This window comes from Dendrobates tinctorius, unplaced genomic scaffold (genome assembly GCF_039654945.1).
Source record: "Dendrobates tinctorius isolate UK_male_01 unplaced genomic scaffold, ASM3965494v1 ptg000160l, whole genome shotgun sequence".
Classification (NCBI taxonomy): domain Eukaryota; kingdom Metazoa; phylum Chordata; class Amphibia; order Anura; family Dendrobatidae; genus Dendrobates; species Dendrobates tinctorius.
This window is the reverse complement of record NW_027361827.1, coordinates 2,202,299-2,229,980: the sequence shown is the minus strand read 5'-3', so window position 1 is coordinate 2,229,980 and position 27,682 is coordinate 2,202,299. Positions and strand designations below refer to the sequence as shown.

General features: G+C 46.3%; 2 long non-coding RNA genes across 2 annotated transcripts; one reads left to right on the top strand and one right to left on the bottom strand.

Moving 5' to 3' along the window:
- The first annotated feature begins 25 nt into the window (after positions 1-25).
- Positions 26-9,811, top strand: LOC141052389 (uncharacterized). The gene is made up of 3 exons (XR_012220798.1): positions 26-85; positions 7,449-7,524; positions 8,154-9,811. It is a non-coding gene; the product is annotated as an uncharacterized lncRNA (long non-coding RNA).
- Positions 7,333-24,422, bottom strand: LOC141052387 (uncharacterized). The gene is made up of 3 exons (XR_012220797.1): positions 24,103-24,422; positions 7,743-7,906; positions 7,333-7,560 (listed from the first exon to the last, which is right to left on the bottom strand). It is a non-coding gene; the product is annotated as an uncharacterized lncRNA (long non-coding RNA).
- Between the last annotated feature and the right edge of the window lie 3,260 nt (positions 24,423-27,682).

Here is a 27,682-nt window from a genome sequence, read left to right as displayed (position 1 = left end):
AATGTAGGTTCAGTGCCCCCGATCCAATGGACATAAAGGAGAAAGGCCCTCAATGATCCTAGGACTAATGCAGCGAAGCTGTAAAGTAAGAAGGAGATTTTTTCCCTCCATCTCTCTCCCCTGGTTCTTCCCTCTTCTTCCCTATATTCTTCCTTCGGGTCTTCTCCATGTCGCTTCTCGCACCTAGGGGAGAGGACAGAAATTTACCTCCCCATCCAGGAACGATCGGACGCCATTAAACACTTGCTGTGGGACGTCCACGTCTCCTCAGACTGACAGGCTTTGGTGGATGAGTGGATAGGGGACGGAGGCAGGACCGGGTCCGGATCACCTGACCACGCTTCTGTGTTAGGGGTTGGGGTCCTGCCGGCCAGACTTATGAGGATACGAGGTGGCAGTACACGCCATACAAAGAGTCTCTGCGTGGGCGTACAGTAGTGACTGTTCACACTGTATCCCTCCGTGTACCTGAAAAGAAACGACGCACACTGAGGTAGCTATGGGTCTAGGGAAAGACCCGGGTCCACCGCCTACTGACACCAAGCTAAACTGCATATCCTAGTTCCGGGCGGTGGGGTGTACACTGCGGAGGAGGAGCTAACTTCTACATAGTGTCAGCCTCCTAGTGGCAGCAGCATGCACCCCATGGTGCCTGTGTCCCCCAATGAAGCGATAGAGAAAGATGGTATAACCAATTAATAGGCCTAGATATCTGGCACTTCCAATCAACAAAATCCTACAAATAATGGAAGCATATGCCAAATGATTGGAAAAAAACATGAATATATTTTATTAAACATTTAAGATACAATACATTTAAAAATGATGGGGACACAGGTAAAAAAGCACTGCAAGCACAGGGTATTGCAATACTATATAATTCAAGATTAGTATAATGGTTGAACTCTATGTAGAGAAATAGTAGATCACAAAAAAATAAAAATTAATACTCAGGGTAATGCAATAGGGAATTAATCAGCAAGTTGCCATCATCAAAATAATTAAACCCATTGAAAACCCGAGAGAGACGGCTCAGAACAGACTGGAGTAGGAGCACGAGACTGTAGAAGGTAGGACCAGAGTAAGATTGCAGGGCCGGACCACGGACAGCAGGACAGAGCAGGAACACCGGAGTCAGGACTGGAGTAGGACTGCGGGACTGGAGCATAGACAGCAGGACAGAGCAGGAACACAGGAGGCAGGACTGGAGTAGGACTGCGGGACTGGAGCATAGACAGCATGACAGAGCAGGAACACAGGAGGCAGGACTGGAGTAGGACTGCGGGACTGGAGCATAGACAGCAGGACAGAGCAGGAACACGGGAGGCAGGACTGGAGTAGGACTGCGCGACTGGAGCATAGACAGCAGGACAGAGCAGGAACACGGAGGCAGGACTGGAGTAGGACTGCGGGACTGGAGCATAGACAGCAGGACAGCAGGAACACAGGAGGCAGGACTGGAGTAGGACTGCGGGACTGGAGCATAGACAGCAGGACAGAGCAGGAACACGGGAGGCAGGACTGGAGTAGGACTGCGGGACTGGAGCATAGACAGCAGGACAGAGCAGGAACACGGGAGGCAGGACTGGAGTAGGACTGTGGGACTGGAGCATAGACAGCAGGACAGAGCAGGAACACGGAGGCAGGACTGGAGTAGGACTGCGGGACTGGAGAATAGACAGCAGGACAGCAGGAACACAGGAGGCAGAACTGGAGTAGGACTGCGGGACTGGAGCATAGACAGCAGGACAGAGCAGGAACACTGGAGGCAGGACTGGAGTAGGACTGCGGGACTGGAGCATAGACAGCAGGACAGAGTAGGAACACAGGAGGCAGGACTGGAGTAGGACTGCGAGACTGGAGCATAGACAGCAGGACAGAGCAGGAACAGAGGAGGCAGGACTGGAGTAGGACTGCGAGTAGGAGCACGAGACTGTAGAAGGTAGGACCAGAGTAAGATTGCAGGGCTGGACCACGGACAGCAGGACAAAGCAGGATCACTGGAGACAGGACCGGAGTAGGACTGCGGGACTGGAGCATAGACATGAGGACGGAGCAGGAACACGGGAGGCAGGACTGGAGTAGGACTGAGGGACTGGAGCATAGACATGAGGACAGAGCAGGATCACTGGAGACAGGACTTGAGTAGGACTGCGGGACTGGAGCACACACAGCAGGACAGAGCAGGAACACAGGAGTCAGGACTGGAGTAGGACTGCGAGTAGGAGCACGAGACTGTAGAAGGTAGGACCAGAGTAAGATTGCAGGCTGGACCATGGACAGCAGGACAAAGCAGGATCACTGGAGACAGGACCGGAGTAGGACTGCGGGACTGGAGCATAGACATGAGGACGGAGCAGGAACACGGGAGGCAGGACTGGAGTAGGACTGAGGGACTGGAGCATAAACATGAGGACGGAGCAGGAACACGGGAGGCAGGACTGGAGTAGGACTGCGGGACTGGAGCATAGACAGCAGGACGGAGCAGGAACACGGGAGGTAGGACTGGAGTAGGACTGCGGGACTGGAGCATACACAGCAGGACAGAGCAGGAACACAGGAGTCAGGACTGGAGTAGGACTGTGAGTAGGAGCACGAGACTGTAGAAGGTAGGACCAGAGTAAGATTGCAGGGCTGGACCACGGACAGCAGGATCACTGGAGACAGGACCGGAGTAGGACTGCGGGACTGGAGCATAGACAGCAGGACAGAGCAGGAACACAGGAGGCAGGACTGGAGTAGGACTGCGGGACTGGAGCATAGACAGCAGGACGGAGCAGGAACACGGGAGGCAGGACAGGAGTAGGACTGCGGGACTGGAGCATACACAGCAGGACGGAGCAGGAACACGGGAGGCAGGACTGCAGTAGGACTGCGGGCCTGGAACATGGACAGCAGGAACCACGGAATACAGGACTGCGAGACTGCAGCAGGAACCACGGAATACTGGACTGCGGGAGACCAGTGAGTGCACGAGGAAGCAGGGCCCAGTGTGCTAGCAAACACGACGATCAGGCGCCTCCCTGAAAGGGGAACGGCCTGATATACCCCTGTCTGGTCTGCCATTGGTCCGACAGTGCTTTCAGATCAGGGCATTGCTGGAGCACAAGTGACAGGAGGGAGGCGCGGCCGCGGCCTATAGCACAGGCGCATTGCATGCAGAGACGCCGTCGGCCATGGACCTGTCAGAAGGGACCGCCGTGGCTGCCGGGCGGCGGGGGGCTCTGGCGTAGGAGCAGAGGCCGGGTGAGTATACAGTGGCGGCATGACACCAACCTGTTATTAAATCATGTAGTTCAAAAATTAGAATTAAACTGCTCCATTGAGCTAACTGGTACAAAGTGCAAGAAGAAAAAAGTGCCAAAGTGCATACAGTGGATACACACCAATAAGAAAAAGAATAATGCAGCAGATGCAACTGTTAGGAATAAACTAATCCATTTTCTCAAACCTATTAAAGTACTAAGTGCAAAATTCAATAACAAAGGTAAGAAAAGTTGCAAAGTACTGGAGATAATCAAAATGTACAGGCACTAAAGCTAAATAAAGCCACAGAAAATTACAAATCCTACTGTTCCAAACAGAGTTTGCAAGTAATGCTGCGTTTTGGTTAAATGTCACAATATGGAAAAAAAAATATATATATATATAAACACTGCTGAAAAAAAATAAAGGGAACACTTAAACAACAGAATATAACTCCAAGTAAATCAAACTTCTGTGAAATCAAACTTCACTTAGGAAGCAACACTGATTAACAATCAATTTCACATGCTGTTGTGCAAATGGGACAGACAACAGATGGAAATTATTGGCAATTATCAAGACACGCTCAATAAAGGAGTGGTTCTGCAGGTGGGGACCACAGACCACATCTCAGTACCAATGCTTTCTGGCTGATGTTTTGGTCGCTTTTGAATGTTGAATGTGCTTTCACACTCGTGGTAGCCTGAGACGGACTCTACAACCCACACAAGTAGCTCGGGTAGTGCAGCTTATCCAGGATAGCACATCAATGCGAGCTGTGGCAAGAAGGATTGCTGTGTCTGTCAGCGTAGTGTCCAGAGGCTGGAGGCGCTACCAGGAGACAGGCCAGTACACCAGGAGATGTGGAGGGGGCCGTAGGAGGGCATCAACCTAGCAGCAGGACCGCTTCCTCAGCCTTTGTGCAAGGAGGAACAGGAGGAGCCCTGCAAAATGACCTCCATCAGGCCACAAATGTGCATGTGTCTGCACAAATGGTTAGAAACCGACTCCATGAGGATGGTCTGAGTGCCCAACGTCCACAGATGGGGGTTGTGCTCACAGCCCAACATCGTGCTGGATGCTTGGCGTTTGTCAGAGAACACAGTGTTTGATAGATTTGAAATTGATGCCCTGTTCTCTTCACAGATAAGAGCAGGTTCACACTGAACACTTGTGATAGACATGACAAAATCTGGAGACACCGCGGAGAATGTTCTGCTGCCTGCAACATCCTCCAGCATGACTGGTTTGGCAGTGGGTCAGTAATGGTGTGAGGAGGCATATCTTTGATGGGCACCACAGCCCTCCATGCCCTTGCCAGAGGTACCCTGGCTGCACTAGGTACCAGGATGAGATTCTCAGACCCATTTTGAAACCACATGCAGGTGCACCGGGCTCTGGGTTCCTTCTGATGCATGACATCATGTGGCTGAAGTGTGTCAGCAGTTCCTGCATGATGAAGGCATTGATGCTATGGACTGGCCTGCCCTTTCCCCAGACCTGAATCCAATCGAGCACATCATGACTCGTTCCTTCCACTAACGCCACTGTGCACCACAGACTGTCCAGGAGTTGTTGCTTTAATCCAGGTCTGGGAGATCCCTCAGGAGAACATCCGCTGCCTCATCAGGACCATGCCCAGGCATTGAAAGGAGGTCGTACAGGCATGTGGAGGCCACACACACTACTGAGCTTTATTTATTTGTCTTGAGGCATTTCCACTGAAGTTGGATCAGCCTGTAATTTGATTTTCCACTTTGATTTTGAGTATCATTCCAAATCCAGACCTCCAAGGAATATTAATTTTGATTAACATTGATCATTTTTATGTTTTATCATTCTCAATGAATTCCACTATGTAATGAATAAAGATTTATAACTGGAATATTTCATTCAGTGACATCCAGGATGTGGTATTTTAGTGTTCCCTTTACTTTTTTGAGCAGTGTATATACACTGCTCAAAAAAATAAAAGGGAACACTCAAATAACACATCCTAGATCTAAATGAATGAAATATTCTCATTGAATACTTTGTTCTGTACAAAGTTGAATGTGCTGTCAACATAATCACACAAAAATCATCAATGGAAATCACATTTTTGAATCAATGGAGGCCTGGATTTGGAGAGACCCCCAAAATGAAAGTAGAAACAAGTCAAAATGAAAATCAAAACAAGACAAAATTAAAGTGGAAACAAGTCAAAATGATGCTCAGTATTGTGCGTGGCCTCCACGTGCCTGTATGAACTCCCTACAACGCCTGGGCATGCTCCTGATGAGGTTGCGGATGTTCTCCTGAGGAGTCTCCTCCTAAACCTGGACTAAAGCATCCGTCAGTTCCTGGACAGTCTGTGGTGCAACGTGACGGTGGATGGAGCGAGACATGCTGTCCCAGATGTGCTCAATCGGATTCAGGTCTGGGGAACGGGCAGACCAGTTCATAGCTTCAATGCCTTCATCTTGCAGGAACTGCTGACACAATCCAACCACATGACGTTTGGCATTGTCTTGCATTAGGAGGAACCCAGGGCCAACCACACCAGCATATGGTCTCACAAGGGGTCTGAGGATCACATCTCGGTACCTAATGGCAGTCAGGCTACCTCTGGCGAGCATATGGAGGGCTGTGTGGCCCTCCAAAGAAATGCCACCCCACACCATTACTGACCCACTGCCCAACCGGTCATGCTGAAGGTTGTTGCATGCAGCAGATCGCTATCCACAGCGTCTCCAGACTCTGTCACATGTGCTGAGTGTGAACCTGCTGCCTGCAACATCCTTCAGCATGACAGGTTTGGCAGTGGGTCAGTAATGGTGTAAGGTGGCATTTCTTTGGAGGGCCACACAGCCCTCCATGTGCTCACCAGAGGTAGCCTGAGATGCTCCATAAAAACCCCCATATGCTGCTGCACAAGGGTTAATTGCTGCCCCATAAGATGCTCCATAAATACCCCCATAATATGCTGCTGCACAAGGGTTAATGCTGCCCCATAAGATGCTCCATAAATACCCCCCCATATGCTGCTGAACAAGGGTTAATGCTGCCCCATAAGATGCTACATAAATACCCCCCATATGCTGCTGCACAAGGGTTAATGCTGCCCCATAAGATGCTCCATAAATACCCCTTATTTGCTGCTGCCGCTGCTTCTACAATTAAAAAAAAAATTACATACTCACCTCTCCGTCGCTGGGGTCCAGGTGCCAGTGTCATGAGCCCCTGGCACCGGCGATATTTACCAATCCCTGTTCCTTCGCCATCCACCGCTGAGTCTCCCTGGTCTCTGCAGTGACGTTCAGCAGAGGGCTCGCACTGACTACGTCATCGCGCCCTCTGACCTGAATGTCACAGCAGGCCCCGGAGACACAGCGGTGCATAGCGATGGAACGGGGACAGGTGAATATTGCTCTGCCCCCTCATACTCACCCCCCTCCTGGTGCACGGTCTTCTCTGCAGCCCGTGCTTCTCCATCGGTTGTCTGCTTCCTACATTCAGCGGTCACATGGTACCGCTCATTAAACTCATAAATATGCGCAAATTTATGAGTTTAATGAGCGGTACCACGTGATCGCTGAACGCAGGAAGCAGATGACCGAGGGAGAAGCAGGGGCTGCAGAGACGTGCCAGGAGGGGGTGAGTATGGTCTGTGACACCTCCGCTCCCCCTCCCCCGCCCATCTCTGGTATATGACTCGCGTATAAGCCGAGAGGGGGAACTTTCAGTCCAAAAAATGGGCTGAAAATCTCGGCTTCTACACGAGTATATACGGTAATACTGAGTTAACTAACCTCTTATGTTAAAAAAGGAAAATGTATTAATCTGCTTTTTACATTACATTTTGTATCTGTCTGGAGTTTGTGTCAGACTGTATTACAATATGTTATCTGTTGTAATAAATAATATTTGATAAAAAAAAAATAAAAAATAAATCTGAAAATAAAAAATAGAAATAAAATAGACCAATACACATAATGAAAAGGAGTAGAAACGTGAATTAATAACCCACAGGGATAGGTGACCCCAAACCGGGGACTGGAATGAAAGTAAAAAAATTAATATTGATAAAAATGAAAGGTGAAAATATAGCGTCCAAAAAGCTTTAATAAATACAAGTGTCAATAAATAAACTAAATATATAAATATACATGAATAACTATAAAGTGCTGTGCATTAATTTTCATTAATCTTCTTTCTTTCAGCAATATGACGCATTCATGACTTGATACGAATTCCACAACAAGCGACATCCTCCATAATCCGAGCCATCCACACCAGGTAGGTATATATGGATATGTATAGAATATTACTAAACTAAAAAAGATGTAGAGATAATAAGGACAAGTAAATAAAAACAAGGACAAACGAACTACCTACAATAAATACATTAAAACAATTAAAAATATAAAAATTAATTTATAATGATCGGAGCATATCCTTCTAATCCTCAAGAATTGGCCCGTTGGTATGGGGTCATGTATAAGGCTCTGACATACCATTTATCCGCATATCTATATGGCTCGTCGCCTGTTCCTTCTATAAGGATGGGCCGCCACAAGAGCTCTCAGCCTTTGGAGAATAATTCTTCTTTGTTCCATGGCACTGTATGGTATAGCGGCCCTCTCTTGTGCCTGGATTTGCCCTAGCAGAATGTTAATGCCTATAGAAAATAAATATTAAAATTATTACTTATGGAGGAAGATACGGAATATACACAGAGAAATCAGGGTGTCAATTTTTTACATTTGAGATATTTTGGGAATGATTACAGTTTAAGGAGTAGGTTTCTAAGTTATAGTACCCAATCCCAGTCTGCTGCAACTAAAGCTAAAGAATTATTGGCTTGTATTAGATCTTTAATCATCTGCAAGTGTATTTATTTGTATTTATTTTACCCATGTATATAGCATCAATGATTCCACAGTGCTTCAAAGACCTCATCATCATCATCACTGTCCCCATTGGAGCTCACAATCTAAATTCCCTATCAGTATGTCTTTGGAAGAAAATGGAGAATTCGGAGGAAACCCATGCAAACACGGGGAGAACATACAAACTCTTTGCAGATGTTGTCCTTGGTGGGATTTGAACTCTTATTAGTGATGTGTGAACGTGCTCGAATAAGGTGTTATCTGAGCATGCTCTGGTGCTAACCGAGTGTCTTCGGCGTGCTCTAAAAATATGTTCAAGTCTCCGCTGCTCCACAGCCACAACACATGCAGGGGCTAACAAACAGACATTCTCGGCAAGTGTTCCGGGTGTCCAACAGCTGTGAGAGCTGCAGGCGTGGGGACTCGAACATATTATTTGAGGACGCCGAATACACGCTGTTAACACGCGAGCATGCTCAGATAACGCCTTATCTAAGCGCCTTCACTTATCCATCTATATTAATGGGTCATTTCTAGTCACTTTTTAGGAGATAATGATGGAAAATGTGGATGAATAGTTAAACCTAGCTCTATGGACATGCAGCTGAATGTATTTGTTTCTTTTTTTGTAAAATTATAGCTGTAAATAAGAGAGGGAGGCCGTAAGAAACTGCATTGGCCATTTTGGGGCAATAAAAATTGGTCATACTTGTTTGTTTTTTTTAGTTTCATAAATGTCATGGAAGAGCCCAACGACCATTGGTTGCCTCCTTATGTCAGACATCTATGACCAAATACATGTTACCTGGTAGCTATATATCATGGCTTTACCTGCCTTTAAAATACTTTTAAAGAAGACATTTGCCACCATCATGCCTTGTTTTACCGGATAGAAATGCCGCTCTTCTCCTGAATCCAGTGTTCTTTTTGTTTCTTCCTGCTCCTCCCTGTTCCCGAAATTTGACCCCCTCTTCTTAATCTAGTCTTGTTAGCCAACTGGGCATGATTCTCAAGAACACGCCCACAGACAAGAGTTGGGGATCACGCCTACTTGGCTAAAAATGACTGGATTTATATACAGAGACAAGTGGGCATATCTCAGAAGCCAAGAGACGCAGGAGCAAAATAAAGAGAGAGCAAGATTAAGGAGACAGGTGCCATTTACACTAGGTAAAGGAAACCAAACCAAGTATGACATATAAAGGGACAGGTCCTATTCAATATTCATGCTATATGCTGTAAGTAGTGACAGTGATAGATTATGTTACTAGCCGTATGGTCTGACCTGACATGATGACTTTCTGTCCTGCTGGAAAACCTCAACTCAATAAATGAGGATAAGTGTCCTATATAATCTCAACTCAATAAATGAGGAGAAATGTTCTTCTAGAAAACCTCAACTCAATAAATGAGGAGAAAAAAAAGAAATAAATACCAAAAAGCGTAAAAGATATGAGAAACCGCAACAAGAGATGCTGTCTCTCCAACCTCCTTCACTCCATCAACAGTTTGTTTCCACGACGACGATTACAAGGTCCCTACTCGAACATTCTAAAGGGGAGGGACTTCCAGCAGCCAATAGGATTCAGGTATTAGTAAACATTTGAGATAGATTAGTCATTTGCTAAAACGGCCACCTGATAACTTGACTTATTTAAAATGTAAATGGTCAAGTATCAAAAAAAATAAAAGCGATAAATATGCTACAGCTGCCATTAGTTCTATGCATGAATAAAGCCGCCATAAGTGTTTTTAATCTATGATATTTTACAATCTGCCAATCTAACACCTTTTTGGGGGAATATAGAGGCCGCCTTTATGGCTCCTACAGGGCCATTTGGAAAATTTGGGTCTTGTTGGTCTTTCTCCTCTCTATAGAGGGGCGGCATTTTAACAAACAAGGCTTTGGGTACTTTTTAAAAAGTTACATTTTTATACAAATGTTTTCCCGTCCATTCCTGAAACTTTCTACAAATTCTACACCATTGTAGAGGAACGTGTGACATTTTGTGCTAAAAAGTTGCCAAAACATTAAAGACGAAAACAAAGAACATTTTTGCTTATGTGCAAAATCCATGAACCGTGTGCCCCATTTTGAAGAATATGATGCAAAATCATCAATAAATACCACAGGACAAAAAAATAAAAAGTGACTTAAAAATATTGCAAATGATGAATAGCGCCCCTTATGTTTCATTGATTTGGAAGCTTTAACATAGGATGGATCTTTTTTTTTTAATCCAGTTAATTTCTGATTAACTTTACCCCTCCCCAAACTTCAGAGTTTATTACTTCACTTATCATGTGTGGGTGCAAAGCTTCCCAGGCAAACCCAATCCTATAGATATGTATAAAAAAGGAATAGCAGCACTCCAATTCCAAAACAATGATGGCGTTTATTTGCCCGACATGGCAAAGTTTTGGTTCATGTGTGAACCTTTCTCAAGCAAAGTATAAGTGTATATCATCAGATACAGTCATATGTTAAAGTTTGGGCACCCCTATTAATGTTAACCTTTTTTTTTAACAATTTTGTTTTTTGCAACAGCTATTTCAGTTTCATATATCTAATAACTGATGGACTCAGTTATATTTCTGGATTCAAATGAGGTTTATTGTACTAACAGAAAATGTGCAATCTGCATTTAAACAAAATTTCACCGGTGCAAAAGTATGGGCACCCTTATCATTTTCTTGATTTGAACACTCCTAACTACTTTTTACTGACTTCCTGAAGCACTAAATTGGTTTTGTAACCTCATTTAGCTTTGAACTTCATAGCCAGGTGTATCAAATCAGGAGAAAAGGTATTTAACCCCTTAAGCCCCAAGGGTGGTTTTCACGTTAATGACCAGGCCAATTTTTACAATTCTGACCACTGTCCCTTTATGAGGTAATAACTCTGAAACGCTTCCATGGATACCAGTGATTCTGACATTGTTTTCGTGACATATTGTACTTCATGATAGTGGTAAAATTTCAAATAACTTGCGTTTATTTGTGAAAAAAACGGAAATTTGGTGACAATTTTGAAAATTTCGCAATTTTCCAACTTTGAATTTTTATGCCCTTAAATCACAGAGATATAGCACATAAAAAACTGAATAAGTAACATTTCCCACATGTTTACTTTACATCAGCACAATTTTGAAACCAAAATTTTTTTTTGTTAGGAAGTTGTAAGGGTTAAAAGTTGACCAGCGATTTCTCATTTTTGCAACACCATTTTATTTTTACGGACCACATCACATTTGAAGCCACTTTGAGGGGTCTATATGATAGAAAATACCCAAAAGTGACGCCATTCTAAAAACTGCACCCCTTAAGGTGCTCAAAACCACATTCAAGAAGTTTATTAACCCTTTAGGTGCGTCACAGGAATTTTTTGAATATTTAAAAAAAAAATGAACATTTAACTTTTTTTCACTAAAAAAATACTTCAGGTTCAATTTTTTTTAATTTACCAAGGGTAATAGGAGAAATTGGACTGCAAAAGTTATTGTGCAATTTGTCCTGAGTACGCCGATACCTGATATGTGGGGGAGGAACCACTGTTTCGGCGCATGGCAGACCTCAGCAGGGAAAGAGCGCCATTTGACTTTTTCAATGCAAAATTGGCTGGAATTCAGATCGGACGCCATGTCGTGTTTGGAGAGCCCCTGATGTACCTAAACAGTGGAAACCCCCCCAACTGACCCCATTTTGGAAACTAGACCCCCCAAGGAACTTATCTAGATATGTGGTGAGAAGTTTGAACCCACAAGGGCTTCACAGAAGTTTATAACATACAGCCGTACAATTAAAAAATCATATTTTTTCCACAAAAATGATCTTTTCACCCTCAATTCTTTTTTTTCCAAGGGTAACAGGACCCTAAAAGATATTGTGCAATTTGTCCTGAGTGCGCTGATACCCCACATGTGGGGGTAAACCACTATTTGGGCGCATGGCAGAGCTCGGAAGGGAAGCAGCGCCATTTGACGTTTTTGGCTGGAATTGAGATCGGACACCATGTCGCGTTTGGAAAGTCCCTGATGTACCAAAACAGTAGAAACCCCCCATAAATGACACCATTTTGGAAACTAGACCCCCCAAGGAACTTATCTAGATGTGTGGTGAGTACTTTGAACCCCCCAGTGCTTCACAGAAGTTTATAACGCCCGTGCGTGAAAATACAAAAATCGTATTTTTTCCACAAACATGATCTTTTAGTCACCAATTTTTTTATTTTCCCAAGGGTACAAGGAGAAATTGGACCCCAAAAGTTGTTGTCCAATTTGTCCTGAGTATGCTGATACCTCATATGTGGGAGAAAACTACTGTATGGACACACGTCGGGGCTCGGAAGGGAAGTAGTGATGTTTTGGAATGCAGACTTTGATGGAATGGTCTGCGGGTGTCATGTTGCTTTTGGAGAGCCCCTGATGTACCTAAACAGTGGAAACCCCCCACTAGTGACCTCATTTTGGAAACTAGACCCCTTAAGGAACTTAACTAGATGTGTGGTGAGCACTTTGAACCCCCCAGTGCTTCACAGAAGTTTATAACGACCGGGCGTGAAAATAAAAATATCGTATTTTTTCAACAAACATCATCTTTTAGTACCCATTTTTTTATTTTCCCAAGGGTAACAGGATAAATTGGACCCCAAAAGTTGTTGTCCAATTTGTCCTGAGTACGCTGATACCTCATATGTGGGAGAAAACTACTGTATGGGCACACGTCGGGGCTCGGAAGGGAAGTAGTGACGTTTTGGAATGCAGACTTTGATGGATTGGTCTGAGGGTGTCATGTGCGTTTGGAGAGCCCCTGATGTACCTAAACTATTGAAACTCCCCACAAGTGACCCCATTTTGGAAACTAGACCCCCCAAGGAACTTATCTAGATGTGTGGTGAGCACTTTGAACCCCCAAGTGCTTCACAGAAGTTTATAACGCCTGGGCGTGAAAATAAAAAAATCATTTTTTTCCACAAAAATGATATTTTTGCCCCCAATTTTTTATTTTCCTAAGGGTAACAGGAGAAATTGGACCCCAAAAGTTGTTTTGCAATTTGTCCTGAGTATGCTGATACCCTATATGTGGGGGTAAAACACTGTTTGGGCGCATGGCAGAGCTTGGAAGGGAAGGAGCACCATTTGACTTTTTCAACGCAGAATTGGCTGGAATTGAGATCAGACACCATGTTGCATTTGGAGAGCCCCTGATGTGCCCAAACAGTGGAAACCCCCCAATTATAACTCCAGCCCTAACCCCAACACACCCCTAACCCTAATCTGAGCCCTAACCCTAATGGGAAAATGGAAATAAATACTTTTTTTAATTTTATTATTTTTCCCTAACTAAGGGGGTGATAACGGGGGGTTTGATTTACTATTTATGGCGGTTTTTATATGTGGCGGCTGTCGCACGCTAAAAGACGCTTTTTATTGTAAAAATAGTTTTTGCATCACCACATATTGAGAGCTATAATTTTTCCGTATTTTGACCCACCGAGTCATATGAGGTCTTATTCTTTGTGGGATGAGTTGACGTTTTTATCGGCACCATTTTTAGGCACGTGACATTTTTTGATCGCTTTTTATTCCGATTTTTGGGACGCAGAATGAACAAAAACCAGCGTTTCATGAATTTCTTTTTGGGGGGTGCGTTTACACCGTTCCGCGTGCAGTAAAATTGATAAAGCGGTTTTATTCTTCGGGTCAGTACGGTTACAGCGATACCTCATTTAGGTCGTTTTTTTATGTTTTGTTGGATTTTTGCAATGAAAACAATTTTATATAAAAAATAATTATTTTTGCATCGCTTTATTCTGCGAGCTATAACTTTTTTATTTTTTTGCGGATGATGCTGTATGGCGGCTCATTTTTTGCGGGACAAGATGACGTTTTCAGCGGTACCATGGATATTTATATGCGTCTTTTTGATTGCGTGTTATTGCACTTTTTGTTCGGTGGTATGATAAATCATTATTTTTTTACTTCGTTTTTTATTTTTATTTTTTAAGGGGTTCGCTAAAGGGGTTAACTAATGGGACAGTTTATTAGGGCGGGTCGCTATGGACGCGGCGATAACAAATATGTGTACTTATATTGTTTTTGGGTTTTTTATTTTCAAAAAATGAATTTATTGGGGAATATTTTTTTTTTTACTAATTTATTTAGCGATTTTTTAAAAATTATTTTTACACTTTTTTTTACTTTATTATATAGTTCCAGGTGGGACATCACTGTCCTGTGACAGATCGCTGATCTGTCACATCACAGATCAATGTGACAGATCAGTAATCTGTCACAGGCAGTTCTGCAGACTTCCTCATGCCTGCGCTTTGCAGGCAGTGAGGAAGTCAGCTCCCTACAGGCCCCCGAAGGCCCCCGTCGCCATCTTGGATCCGGGGGCTGTAGGGAAAGAGTCCCCCGCAGCAGCGCTGCACATTGCGCTGCCGTGGGGGGCTCAGGGAAGCACGGAGGGAGCCCCCTCCCTGCCGATGCTTCCCTTTAACTCCCGGTACACCGCGATCGTGTTTGATCGCGGTGTACAAGGGGTTAGCGTGTCGGGGGCGGCCCGTGACTGCCCCTGACATATTGTGCCGGGTGTCAGCTGTGATAATCAGCTGACACCCGGCCGCGATCAGCGGCGCTCACCACGTGGGCGCCGCTGATCGCATTAGACGTACTATCCCGTCCTTGGGGAATTAAGTCCCAGGGCACATGGACGGGATAGTACGTCTAATGGCAGAAAGGGGTTAAGGTGGCCACTTGCAAGTAGTTTTCCTATTTGATTCTCCTATGAAGAGTGGCATCATGGGCTCCTCAAAACAACTCTCAGATGATCTGAAAACAAAGATTATTCAACATAGCTTTTCAGGGGAAGGATACAAAAAGTTGTCTCAGAGATTTAACCTGTCAGTTTCCACTGTGAGGAACATAGTAAGGAAATGGAAGAACACAGGTACAGTTCTTGTTAAGCCCAGAGGTGGCAGGCCAAGAAAAATATCAGAAAGGCAGAGAAGGAGAATGGTGAGAACTGTCAAGGACAATCCACAGACCACCTCCAAAGACCTGCAGCATCATCTTGCTGCAGATGGTGTCATTGTGCATCGGTCAACAATACAGCGCACTGTGCACAAGGAGAAGCTGTATGGGAGAGTGATGCGAAAGAAGCCGTTTCTGCAAGCACGCCACAAACAGAGTCGCCTGAGGTCTGCAAAAGCACATTTGGACAAGCCAGTTCCATTTTGGAAGAAGGTCCTGTGGACTGATGAAACAAAGATTGAGTTGTTTGGTCATACAAAAAGGCGTTATGCATGGAGGCTAAAAAACACAGCATTCCAAGAAAAACACTTGCTACCGACAGTAAAATTTGGTGGGGGTTCCATCATGCTTTGGGGCTGTGTGGTCAATGAAGGCACCGGGAATCTTGTTAAAGTTGAGGGTCGCATGGATTCAACTCAGTATTAGCAGATTCTTGACAATAATGTGCAAGAATCAGTGACGAAGTTGAAGTTACGCAGGGGATGGATATTTCAGCAAGACAATGATCCAAAACACCGCTCCAAATCTACTCAGGCATTCATGCAGAGGAACAATTGCAATGTTCTGGAATGGCCATCCCAGTCCCCAGACCTGAATATCATTGAACATCTGTGGGATGTTTGAAGCGGGCTGTCCATGCTTGACGACCATCAAACTTAACTGAACTGGAATTGTTTTGTAAACAGGAGTGGTCACAAATACCTTCATCCAGGATCCAGGAACTCATTAATAGCTACAGGAAGTGACTAGAGGCTGTTATTTTTGCAAAAGGAGGATCTACGAAATATTGATGTCACTTTTATGTTGAGGTGCCCATACTTTTGCACCGGTCAAATTTTGTTAAAATGCAGATTGCACATTTTCTGTTAGTACAATAAACCTCATTTGAATCCAGAAATATAACTGAGTCCATCAGTTATTAGATATATGAAACTGAAATAGCTATTGCAAAAACCAAAATTGTTATAAAGAAAAAAGGTTAACATTAATAGGGGTGCCCAAACTTTAACATATGACTGTATATAGGCACATCAGTTACATGAAGAATCGTTAACAATACGCCAAAATCTAAAGATATAAAGTGATTTGTGTGTTACATATAATCTAATGTTGGAATAAATAATGTTCCCTTATCACAGAATCATGGATCAAACATTTACCAATATGGCGCTGGTCGCTTCAGTGCGGCCATACACATGCATGGTGTTTCTTACTGGGAGTGATAATTTCACGGACATGCGAAACAAAGTTTGTTAGACGCCGGCGGCGGTGATGTATGAATGTAACATGCATTACCGATGGGGTGAGTCTGGATTGTGATTAATTCTACATGTGTCTTATTTTGAGTAATTATTAGTGATGAGCAAGCATACGCACTGAGGCTATGTGCCCACGTTAGCGTTTTTAAACGCTCAGGAAACTGATCCCCTTCCCAGAAAACGCGCGTCTTTTTTCCGCACGTTTCTTGCACGTTTTTTGCACAAAATATGCGCGTTTTTGACGCGTTTCTGACGCACGTTTTCTGGGAACATTGGGGAAGGCTAAAAACGCTCAGCAATTCAGAAATTAATGAGCATGCTGCGTTTTTAGCCGCTAAGCGATTCCTGAGTGTTTAAAAACACATGCATTGGCACAAAAAGCCAAAGACGCATGCAAATTAATGTGAAGCTTTTAAGCATTTCTGCAGCGTCTGAGCCGGCACAAACGCTGCGAAAATGCTTAAAAAAAAGCGCAACGTGGGCACAGCCTAATACTCGCAGTAATTCCGCAGCCATTTTGGATGTGGTATTACAGTGATTGGCTGGCTGCACAGCGTCATCAGGTCTATAAGTGACCTGGCACCGCCCTGCTCGTCACACTCAGCTCCGGAATCCGCTACTGTAGGGAGAGCTGCTGCCGAGATAGGGTCAGATTTGTGGATTTATAAGTTAGTGGGGGTATACTATAATACAATACACAAACCCAGCAAAATCGACAGTCCTTTTAAGGACTAATTACAGGGTATATAGATTGCAGTACTAGGTAGGCAGGAAGTGTATGTGGGTATATAGGCATTTGGACATTTTATTAATAGCAAATTCTGGTATAGGAAGGGTTAATACAACTACCGGTAATACCATACTCAGGGCAGATAGATGTCATCCTAAGCATACAATTATGGTGATCCTATATGGTGAAATGGTGAGAGCAAAGCGTATCTGTACTACTAATGAGCAGTGTGATGTAATACAGTGTATAATAAAACAGAGAGGCTATCAAGATTCACTGTTGTAAAATAAAATTGGACCCAATTACATATAAAATATGCATACCTCATATATTATAAAGTGACCATTTTTCAAAAGGGGTTATATAATATATAAAAAGAGCAAATACATAAAATTAATTATAATTATGACAAAATAAATCACAATCATAAAAAGTGCAGTGTGCGATGTGCAAAATATAGTTGTGTGGATCAGGGGTCTGCAATCCACTTAGTTACTGTCATGGTCACGTGTGACTGGACACACCGCCTCCAGCAGGGCGAATTTATATGACTCGCGTGACCCTGGATACACCGCCTCCAGAAGGGCGTATTTAAATAATAGAACGTGCAGCCAGATACACCGCCTCCAGCAGGCGAATTTCAGAAGTACACGTATTTCTGGATACACCGCCTCCAGCAGGGCAAATTTCAGAATAAAGGGGAAAACCAGAAAAACAATTACAATGGTGGCCCTGCGATAGGGAACGGGGACGTGGAGACCTCCTGCACTCTCCTGAGTCAGTGTCTCTACAATCCTAATGATCCCTAGGCTGGTTCCGCATCGGGCGCCGATCAGGATACCTGAAATCCCTAGCTTGCCCTGAACCAATCCTGTTATGAATGGGTCACCAAGGAGGAAAAAACCTAAACAAGCTAAGCCCCAGAAAAACCAGAGATTGGTAAGTATGCAGATTGCAGATCCCTGATCCTAACCACACAACTAGCAGCAGCCGTGGAGCGTACCTACGATGAACTTAAAGCAAGGAAAGGGGAAAACTAACTGCCCCAGAGCAGACCCCAAAGGAATAGACAGCCCCCACACATGTATTGATGGTGAAACAAGATGAAAACACAAACACAGGCAGGAAAATAGGCTGAGCAAACGATGGGGCCCAAACTAACTAGAAAGGAGAGGAAAGGAAAGACACTGCCTGCAATCTGCCCAAAACCCTACAAAATAATGTCCAACACTTCTGATAACAAAATTAACCCTGAAGTCACTAGACTTCTCCCACTGTGTCAGCACTCTGAAATATTCTGAGACAGAGCAAAAAGAGGCCAATCTAATAAGGGACAAAAAGCAAATTGGCAAATACAGATAAATAAGAGTGGAAAAAATCAAGTGCGAACATTAGCAGAAAAACTTAGCTTGAGCTGACTGGAACAGAGCTGAGAACCAAGACCTGACAAGCAGAAGGAATCACCAGCACCAGAGTAGGGTGTCGGCTGTCTTAAATCCAATCTGAGATTCCTGAGGTCCAATCGTCATCCTCATTATCAGGTGGCAGATCTCTACTGATTAAATCAGCCTCACTACCTCCTGTTACCACCAGAGGGAGCCTGGAAGGAAAACTCACAACTGGTAGACCAGAAAATGAACTCACAACACAATCCCTTACTAGTGAAGTGGACAGTGCAGAAACTAATCCCACAACTGCTCTAAAACACACATTGAGGAAAGTGACAAACATGGAAACACCACTTAGCTTTGCACTGTTGCTCATGCTCCAAGCAACAGAGTCCGACACCTGAGTGCATCTTTTTCTCCAACCGGATCCAACACCTGAGTGCAGCTTTCCAGCAACAGAGTCCAGCATCCGAGTGCAGCTTTCCACCAACAGTCCAGCATCTGAGTGCAGCTTTCCACCAACAGAGTCCAGCATCTGAGTGCAGCTTTCCAGCAACAGAGTCCAGCATCTGAGTGCAGCTCTCTTCCAACAACTGGAGGAGAAGGGGACGGGGACATGGAGGAAGTATACACTCCCTGGTCGCCATCCTCCACACGACCAGGAGGGGGCGGCTTCTTCGGTGGTATAGAAGGTTTGGCGTGAGCCCCGCAGACTATAACACAAATCCAACAGTCCAGCATCTGAGTGCAGCTTTCACCATAACTGACACTCCACCAAGCTTTGCAAGATCTCCTCGCTGACACCATAGCTGCCACTCCACCAAGCTTTGCAAGAACTCCTCACTGACACCATAGCTGCCACTCCACCATGCTTTACAAGAACTCCTCACTGACACCATAGCTGCCACTCCTCCAAGCTTTGCCAGAACTCCTCGCTGACAACATTGCTGCCACTCCAGGATTCTGACTGAGCTGCCAGGAACTCTCTCTAGCTCCTTCCTTCACCAAGGTTGGTTGGAAAACACCAATATCACCAACAGTGAGTGAGAACACCTGACACACCTTTATAGTTAGGAGCCAGAGTCTCACACCTGTTAGAGATTCCTGTGCAATAACACTCACCACCATCGGGGGCAAACTAGAACAAAAGACACCACTGTGTAATAACCCTAATGGCCACCGGGGGCAAAACCAACTCTAAGCAACCAGCTCAAAGGAAAAAAAAGGTTACTTATTCAAAGCCTGTCATATCCAACCTGGATCATGACAGTTACCAATCTCTCTGGTTTCTTGTGGCTTAGCTTGCTCCTCGATGACCCAATCATAACAACGGACGATTCCTCCCATCGTTCTCCAGAAAGAATGCCCTGATGGAGCAGCTTAGCCCACGCGTCAATAAACTTTGCTACCCAGGTGGAGGCAAAGGCAGGGCACAATGTAGCGGTGGTCACTTCAAAGGTTGATGTTGCCAAGGACTCTATTAGTCCACCATTGGTATCATTAAGGGATGCTAACTCTGGGAGATGAAGGGCTGTATTGAAGGAAAATTTCAAAAACGGAGGGTCTATAGGCGGAGAAGTGGTCCAGTTCGCAGTGAACCCAGGAGAGAAGAGATATAGGATACCGAGATGCTTCTCTCTTTGGAAGCGGCTGGAATAAGGATTCCAAAAAAATAAGGCCCCCGGGGACCAACCGCAATCGGAGCCCAGTGCCTGCCCGAAGAAAATAAATTGCAACCATCCGGTGCCTGACACCAGCGTGTCTGACCTACCTGAAAGTGGACTGGCCACTTATACTGCCGCTGAGATCCACCCTGTGATACTTAGATCCACCATGTGGTACGTGGCAGATTATCTGATTAGCTGCTAATAGACCACAGATGTTATTGACCATGAAACATGCGGCAGAAGGTGCGCCTCTGACTCGCTTGAAAGCAGACTGTAACCGCTGCGGCAGACAACCTGAAGTGATGAATACCGGGCACTTCTCACTGAGTGGTGAGTAGAAGGGAACCTGGGCAGAAGCTGCAAAAGACCCTGAAGTACGTGATAGAGGGCGCTTCTGACTTACCGACTCTGGGACAGAAGAGCAGGACCGATGCAGCAATCGACGTCTGAACTACTGGAAAGACGGAAGGTATCAACTAAAATGTGTCTGGTAGATGACACATCTAAATTCTGGATAGCGGATAGAGTACTGCTGCAATCGAACGTGAGAAACGTAAAGGAGAGTGCGTCTGACTCACCTGAGTACAGTACAGTACAGAACACCAGTACCACTGCAGCCGTCCATCCAAGACGTCTGATCCACTGACAATATGGCAGTTTCAAAATACCTTACTGTACCTGGTAGGTGGTGCGCCTGAAACCTGGATAGCGGAGAGAGTACTGCTGCAATCGGCTCTCAGTATCCTGCTACTAAATTGGCGAGGAGAGAACCCTGGAGAAGGGTATAGGAGAGAGCCAAATCTGTGTTGTGGTCTAGGTCTGATACCTGATGGCATTAGGCAGATTAACAGTCTCATCTGTAGTAAGCCGCCCCACGAAGTCTGTCCTGACCAGTCATTTCTCCTGAAGGTAGAACAGTAGGCTTGGAATCAGAGAGAGACTAAGCTCTACTCCCTGTTGTGCACCTGGGTACAGACCCTTGGGCCTGTGATCTATGGTCACCTTCTTTGTCCACTGAGCCACAGCAGAGCTTGCAGGAAAATACAGACTTTACCCAGCTGGAAGTTGGTCCTAGCACTGCAGAAGTGAAGGGGAAGTTGCAGCTCCGCTCTCTGCTTAGCGCAGAGTAATGCTAACAACAGGAGAGGGGCTGCAGAGAGATGTAGGGGGTGCCTGTGAGCAGGAGATATATACGCGTATGATATGCCAGAGCTCTAGAATCTGTATGTTTAGAGTAATGGCCGAGCCTTGCTCTGCTGAGATCACGGCACAGATATTCAGCGGTGTGATGTAACGGAATCTGAGTGGAAACGTGTAAGTGAAGAATCCTACAGAGCAAAAGAGTGTACGGCAGGTTTTATAACGACCCATCTCCCAGTGGAGGGCGCAGAGTGGGCAGTGGTGCAGATGACGGCAGCGTGGGGTGTACTGCAATACCCATTGCTGTTGACTGCACTGCTCCAGAGCACATAATACACCAATGACTGCGCTGCTCTAGACCATAAATTACACCAGTGACCGCACGGCTCTAGAGCATTTATTACACTGGTCACTGACTGCTCTAGAGCATTTATTACACTGTTCCCTGCACTGTTCTAGAGCATTTATTACACCAGTGACTGCACGGCTCTAGAGCATTTACTACACTGGTCACTGACTGCTCTAGAGCATTTATTACACCAGTCACTGCACTGCAGCATTTATTACACCGGTCACTGCACTGCTCTAGAGCATTTATTACACCGGTCACTGCACTGCTCTAGAGTATTTATTACACCGGTCACTGCACTGTTCTAGAGTATTTATTACACCAGTCACTGCACTGCTCTAGAGCATTTATTACACCAGTCAATGCACTGCTCTAGAGCATTTTCTTTTTTTTTTTACATCGGTCACTGCTCTAGAGCATTTATTACACCGGTCACTGCACTGCTCTAGAGCATTTATTACACCGGTCACTGCACTGCTCTAGAGCATTTATTACGCCGGTCACTGCGCGGCTTTAGAGCATTTATTACGCCGGTCACTGCGCGGCTCTAGAGCATTTATTACACCGGTCACTGCACGGCTCTAGAGCATTTATTACACCGGTAACTGTGCGGCTCTAGAGTATTTACTACGCCGGTAACTGCACGGCTCTAGAGTATTTATTACACTGGTCACTGCACGGCTCTACAGCAGATATTACACCTGTCACTGCACGGCTCTAGAGCATTTATTACACTGGTCACTGCACGGCTCTAGAGCAGATATTACACCGGTCCCTGTACGGCTCTAGAGTATTTATTACACCGGTCACTGCACGGCTCTAGAGCATTTATTACACCGGTCACTGCACTGTTTTAGAGCATTTATTACACCGGTCACTGCACTGTTCTAGAGCATTTATTACACCGGTCACTGCACTGCTCTAGAGCATTTATTACGCCGGTCACTGCGCGGCTCTAGAGCATTTATTATGCCGGTCACTGCGCGGCTCTAGAGCATTTATTACGCCGGTCACTGCGCGGCTCTAGAGCATTTATTACGCCGGTCACTGCACTGCTCTAGAGCATTTATTACACTGGTCACTGACTGCTCTAGAGCATTTATTACACTGGTCACTGACTGCTCTAGAGCATTTATTACACTGGTCACTGACTGCTCTAGAGCATTTATTACACTGGTCACTGCACGGCTCTAGAGCATTTATTACACCGGTCACTGCGCGGCTCTAGAGCAGATATTACGCCAGCACCACTGGGAATGATGGATCACCAATCATTGAGCCTGCAGGTACTGCTGCCCCTCTGAGCCTTATTTTGCTGTGCGTGGCTTGTGCAGTAAACAGGTGCCAGAAGGCTAGGGGACAGGAGATACAGAGGGTCTGCAGCACAGCTCCTCACAGTAGTCGTCATGGTGTCAGTTTCCAGGCTGCAGGACTTCTCAGAAGAGGAAGGTCCCGCAGGAAAAGGTACTATTCGGCCCCAGGAGGCAGAAAAATGGCAGCCGTCAGAGGACGCCTTGGCTCCGGAGGTTAAAAAGCGTGTGCTGCAAGGACGTATGCTGAAAAACCCCGCTCTCCGCTAGGAGGCTGACAGGCTGGAAGGGGGCGGAGCCTAGCGCCGGGTGCAGGAGGCTAAAGATGGTGCCCGGGTCAGGGGCAGAGAGAGATTAAGCCAAGGGGCGGAGCTATATCGGGGCGGGGCCATAACAGACCGGGGCGGGGCTACCCAGGGCAGAGGTGGAGCTACCCAGGGAGGGAGGAGCTAAGTGACCGGAGGGAAAAAGCCCGCTTGAAGTGCAGGAAGAAGGGGGCGGAGCCAAGCGCCGGGTTCAGGAGGCTAAAATGGTGCCGGTTCAGAGGCAGAGAGATTAAGCCAAGGGGCGGAGCTATATCAGGCCAGGGGCGGGGCTACCCAGGGTGGAGGTGGAGCTACCCAGGGAGGGAGGAGCTAAGTGACCGGAGGGAAAAAGCCCGCTCAAAGTGCAGAAAGAAGGGGGCGGAGCTATATCAGGCTAGGGGCGGGGTTACCCAGGGCGGAGGTGGAGCTACCCAGGGAGGGAGGAGATAAGTGACCGGAGGGAAAAAGCCCGCTTGAAGTGCAGGAAGAAGGGGCGGAGCCAGCCATGAAACTAGGCCCGGGAGAATCCGGGAGCTAGAGTAAATGTAACCGCTGGAGCATGGGGGAGAGGTGCGTAAGGCCTAAAAATGCAGCAGAATGTAGGTCCAGTGCCCCCGATCCAATGGACATAAAGGAGAAAGGCCCTCAATGATCCTAGGACTAATGCAGCGAAGCTGTAAAGTAAGAAGGAGATTTTTTCCCTCCATCTCTCTCCCCTGGTTCTTCCCTCTTCTTCCCTATATTCTTCCTTCGGGTCTTCTCCATGTCGCTTCTCGCACCTAGGGGAGAGGACAGAAATTTACCTCCCCATCCAGGAACGATCGGACGCCATTAAACACTTGCTGTGGGACGTCCACGTCTCCTCAGACTGACAGGCTTTGGTGGATGAGTGGATAGGGGACGGAGGCAGGACCGGGTCCGGATCACCTGACCACGCTTCTGTGTTAGGGGTTGGGGTCCTGCCGGCCAGACTTATGAGGATACGAGGTGGCAGTACACGCCATACAAAGAGTCTCTGCGTGGGCGTACAGTAGTGACTGTTCACACTGTATCCCTCCGTGTACCTGAAAAGAAACGACGCACACTGAGGTAGCTATGGGTCTAGGGAAAGACCCGGGTCCACCGCCTACTGACACCAAGCTAAACTGCATATCCTAGTTCCGGGCGGTGGGGTGTACACTGCGGAGGAGGAGCTAACTTCTACATAGTGTCAGCCTCCTAGTGGCAGCAGCATGCACCCCATGGTGCCTGTGTCCCCCAATGAAGCGATAGAGAAAGATGGTATAACCAATTAATAGGCCTAGATATCTGGCACTTCCAATCAACAAAATCCTACAAATAATGGAAGCATATGCCAAATGATTAGAAAAAAACTTGAATATATTTTATTAAACATTTAAGATACAATACATTTTAAAATGATGGGGACACAGATAAAAAAAAACGCTGCAGGCACAGGGTATTGCACTAAAATTCAAGATTAGTATAATGGTTGAACTCTATGTAGAGAAATAGTAGATAACAAAATTAAAATTAATGCTCAGGGTAATGCAACAGGGAATTAATCAGCAAGTTGCCATCATCAAAATAATTAAACCCATTGAAAACCCGAAAGGGACGGCTCAGAACAGACTGGAGTAGGAGCACGAGACTGTAGAAGGTAGGACCAGAGTAAGATTGCAGGGCCGGACCACGGACAGCAGGACAGAGCAGGAACACAGGAGTCAGGACTGGAGTAGGACTGCGGGACTGGAGCATAGACAGCAAGACGGAGCAGGAACACAGGAGGCAGGACTGGAGTAGGACTGCGGGACTGGAGCATAGACAGCAGGACAGAGCAGGAACACAGGAGGCAGGACTGGAGTAGGACTGCGGGACTGGAGCATAGACAGCATGACAGAGCAGGAACACAGGAGGCAGGACTGGAGTAGGACTGCGGGACTGAAGCATACAGAGCAGGAACACAGGAGGCAGGACTGGAGTAGGACTGCGGGACTGGAGCATAGACAGCAGGAAACAGCAGGATCACTGGAGATAGGACCGGAGTAGGACTGCAGGACTGGAGCATAGACAGCAAGACAGAGCAGGAACACGGGAGGCAGGACTGGAGTAGGACTGCGGGACTGGAGCATAGACAGCAGGACTGAGCAGGAACACAGAAGGCAGGACTGGAGTAGGACTGCGGGACTGGAGCATACACAGCAGGACGGAGCAGGAACACGGGAGTCAGGTCTGGAGTAGGACTGCGGGACTGGAGCATAGACAGCAGGACTGAGCAAGAACACAGGAGACAGGACTGGAGTAGGACTGCGGGACTGGAGCATAGACAGCAGGACTGAGCAGGAACACAGGAGGCAGGACTGGAGTAGGACTGCGGGACTGGAGCATAGACAGCAGGACAGAGCAGGAACACAGGAGACAGGACTGGAGTAGGACTGCGGGACTGGAGCATAGACATGAGGACGGAGCAGGAACACGGGAGGCAGGACAGGAGTAGGACTGCGGGACTGGAGCATAGACAGCAGGACGGAGCAGGAACACGGGAGGCAGGACTGGAGTAGGACTGCTGGCCTGGAGCATAGACAGGAGGACTGAGCAGGAACACAGGAGGCAGGACTGGAGTAGGACTGCGGGACTGGAGCATAGACATGAGGACGGAGCAGGAACACGGGAGGCAGGACAGGAGTAGGACTGCGGGACTGGAACATAGACAGCAGGAAGGAGCAGGAACACGGGAGGCAGGACTGGAGTAGGACTGCGGGCCTGGAACATAGACAGCAGGAACCACGGAATACAGGACTGCGAGACTGCAGCAGGAACCACGGAATACCGGACTGCGGGAGACCAGTGAGTACACGAGGGAGCAGGGCCCAGTGTGCCAGCAAACACGACGATCAGGCGCCTCCCTGAAAGGGGAACGGCCTGATATACCCCTGTCTGGTCTGCCATTGGTCCGACAGTGCTTTCAGATCAGGGCATTGCTGGAGCACAAGTGACAGGAGGGAGGCGCGGCCGCGGCCTATAGCACAGGCGCATTGCATGCAGAGACGCCGTCGGCCGTGGACCTGTCAGAAGGGACCGCCGCAGCTGTGGGGCGGGGGCCTCTGGCGTAGTAGCAGAGGCCGGGTGAGTATACATTGGCGGCATGACACCAACCTGTTATAAAATCATGTAGTTCAAAAATTAAAACTAAACTGCTCCATTGAGCTAACTGGTACAAACTGCAAGAAGAAAAAAGTGCATACAGTGGATCCACACCAATAAGAAAAAGAATAATGTAGCAGATGCAACTGTTAGGAATAAACTAATCCATTTTCTCAAATTAAAGTGCTAAGTGCAAAATTCAATAACAAAGGTAAGAAAAGTTGCAAAGTACTGGAGATAATAATCAAAATGTATAGGCACTAAAGCTAAATAAAGCCACAGAAAATTACAAATCCTACTGTTCCAAACGGAGTTTGCAAGTAATGCTGCGTTTTGGTTAAATGTCACAATATGGAAAAAAAAATATATATAAACACTGCTGAAAAAAAATAAAGGGAACACTTAAACAACAGAATATAACTCCAAGTAAATCAAACTTCTGTGAAATCAAACTTCACTTTGGAGGCAACACTGATTAACAATCAATTTCACATGCTGTTGTGCAAATGGAATAGACACAGATGGAAATTATTGGCAATTATCAAGACACGCTCAATAAAGGAGTGGTTCTGCAGGGGGGGACCACAGACCACATCTCAGTACCAATGCTTTCTGGCTGATGTTTTGGTCGCTTTTGAATGTTGAATGTGCTTTCACACTCATGGTAGCCTGAGATGGACTCTACAACCCACACAAGTAGCTCGGGTAGTGCAGCTCATCCAGGATAGCACATCAATGCGAGCTGTGGCAAGAAGGTTTGCTGTGTCTGTCAGCGTAGTGTCCAGAGGCTGGAGGCGCTACCAGGAGACAGGCCAGTACACCAGGAGATGTGGAGGGGGCTGTAGGAGGGCAACAACCCAGCAGCAGGACCGCTACCTCAGCCTTTGTGCAAGGAGGAACAGGTGGAGCCCTGCAAAATGACCTCCATAAGGCCACAAATGTGCATGTGTCTGCACAAATGGATAGAAACCGACTCCATGAGGATGGTCTGAGTGCCCAACGTCCACAGATGGGGGTTGTGCTCACAGCCCAACATCGTGCTGGATGATTGGCGTTTGTCAGAGAAAACCGTGTTTGATAGATTTGAAATTGACGCCCTGTTCTCTTCACAGATAAGAGCAGGTTCACACTGAACACTTGTGATAGACATGACAAAGTCCGGAGACACTGCGGAGAATGTTCTGCTGCCTGCAACATCCTCCAGCATGACTGGTTTGGCAGTGGGTCAGTAATGGTGTG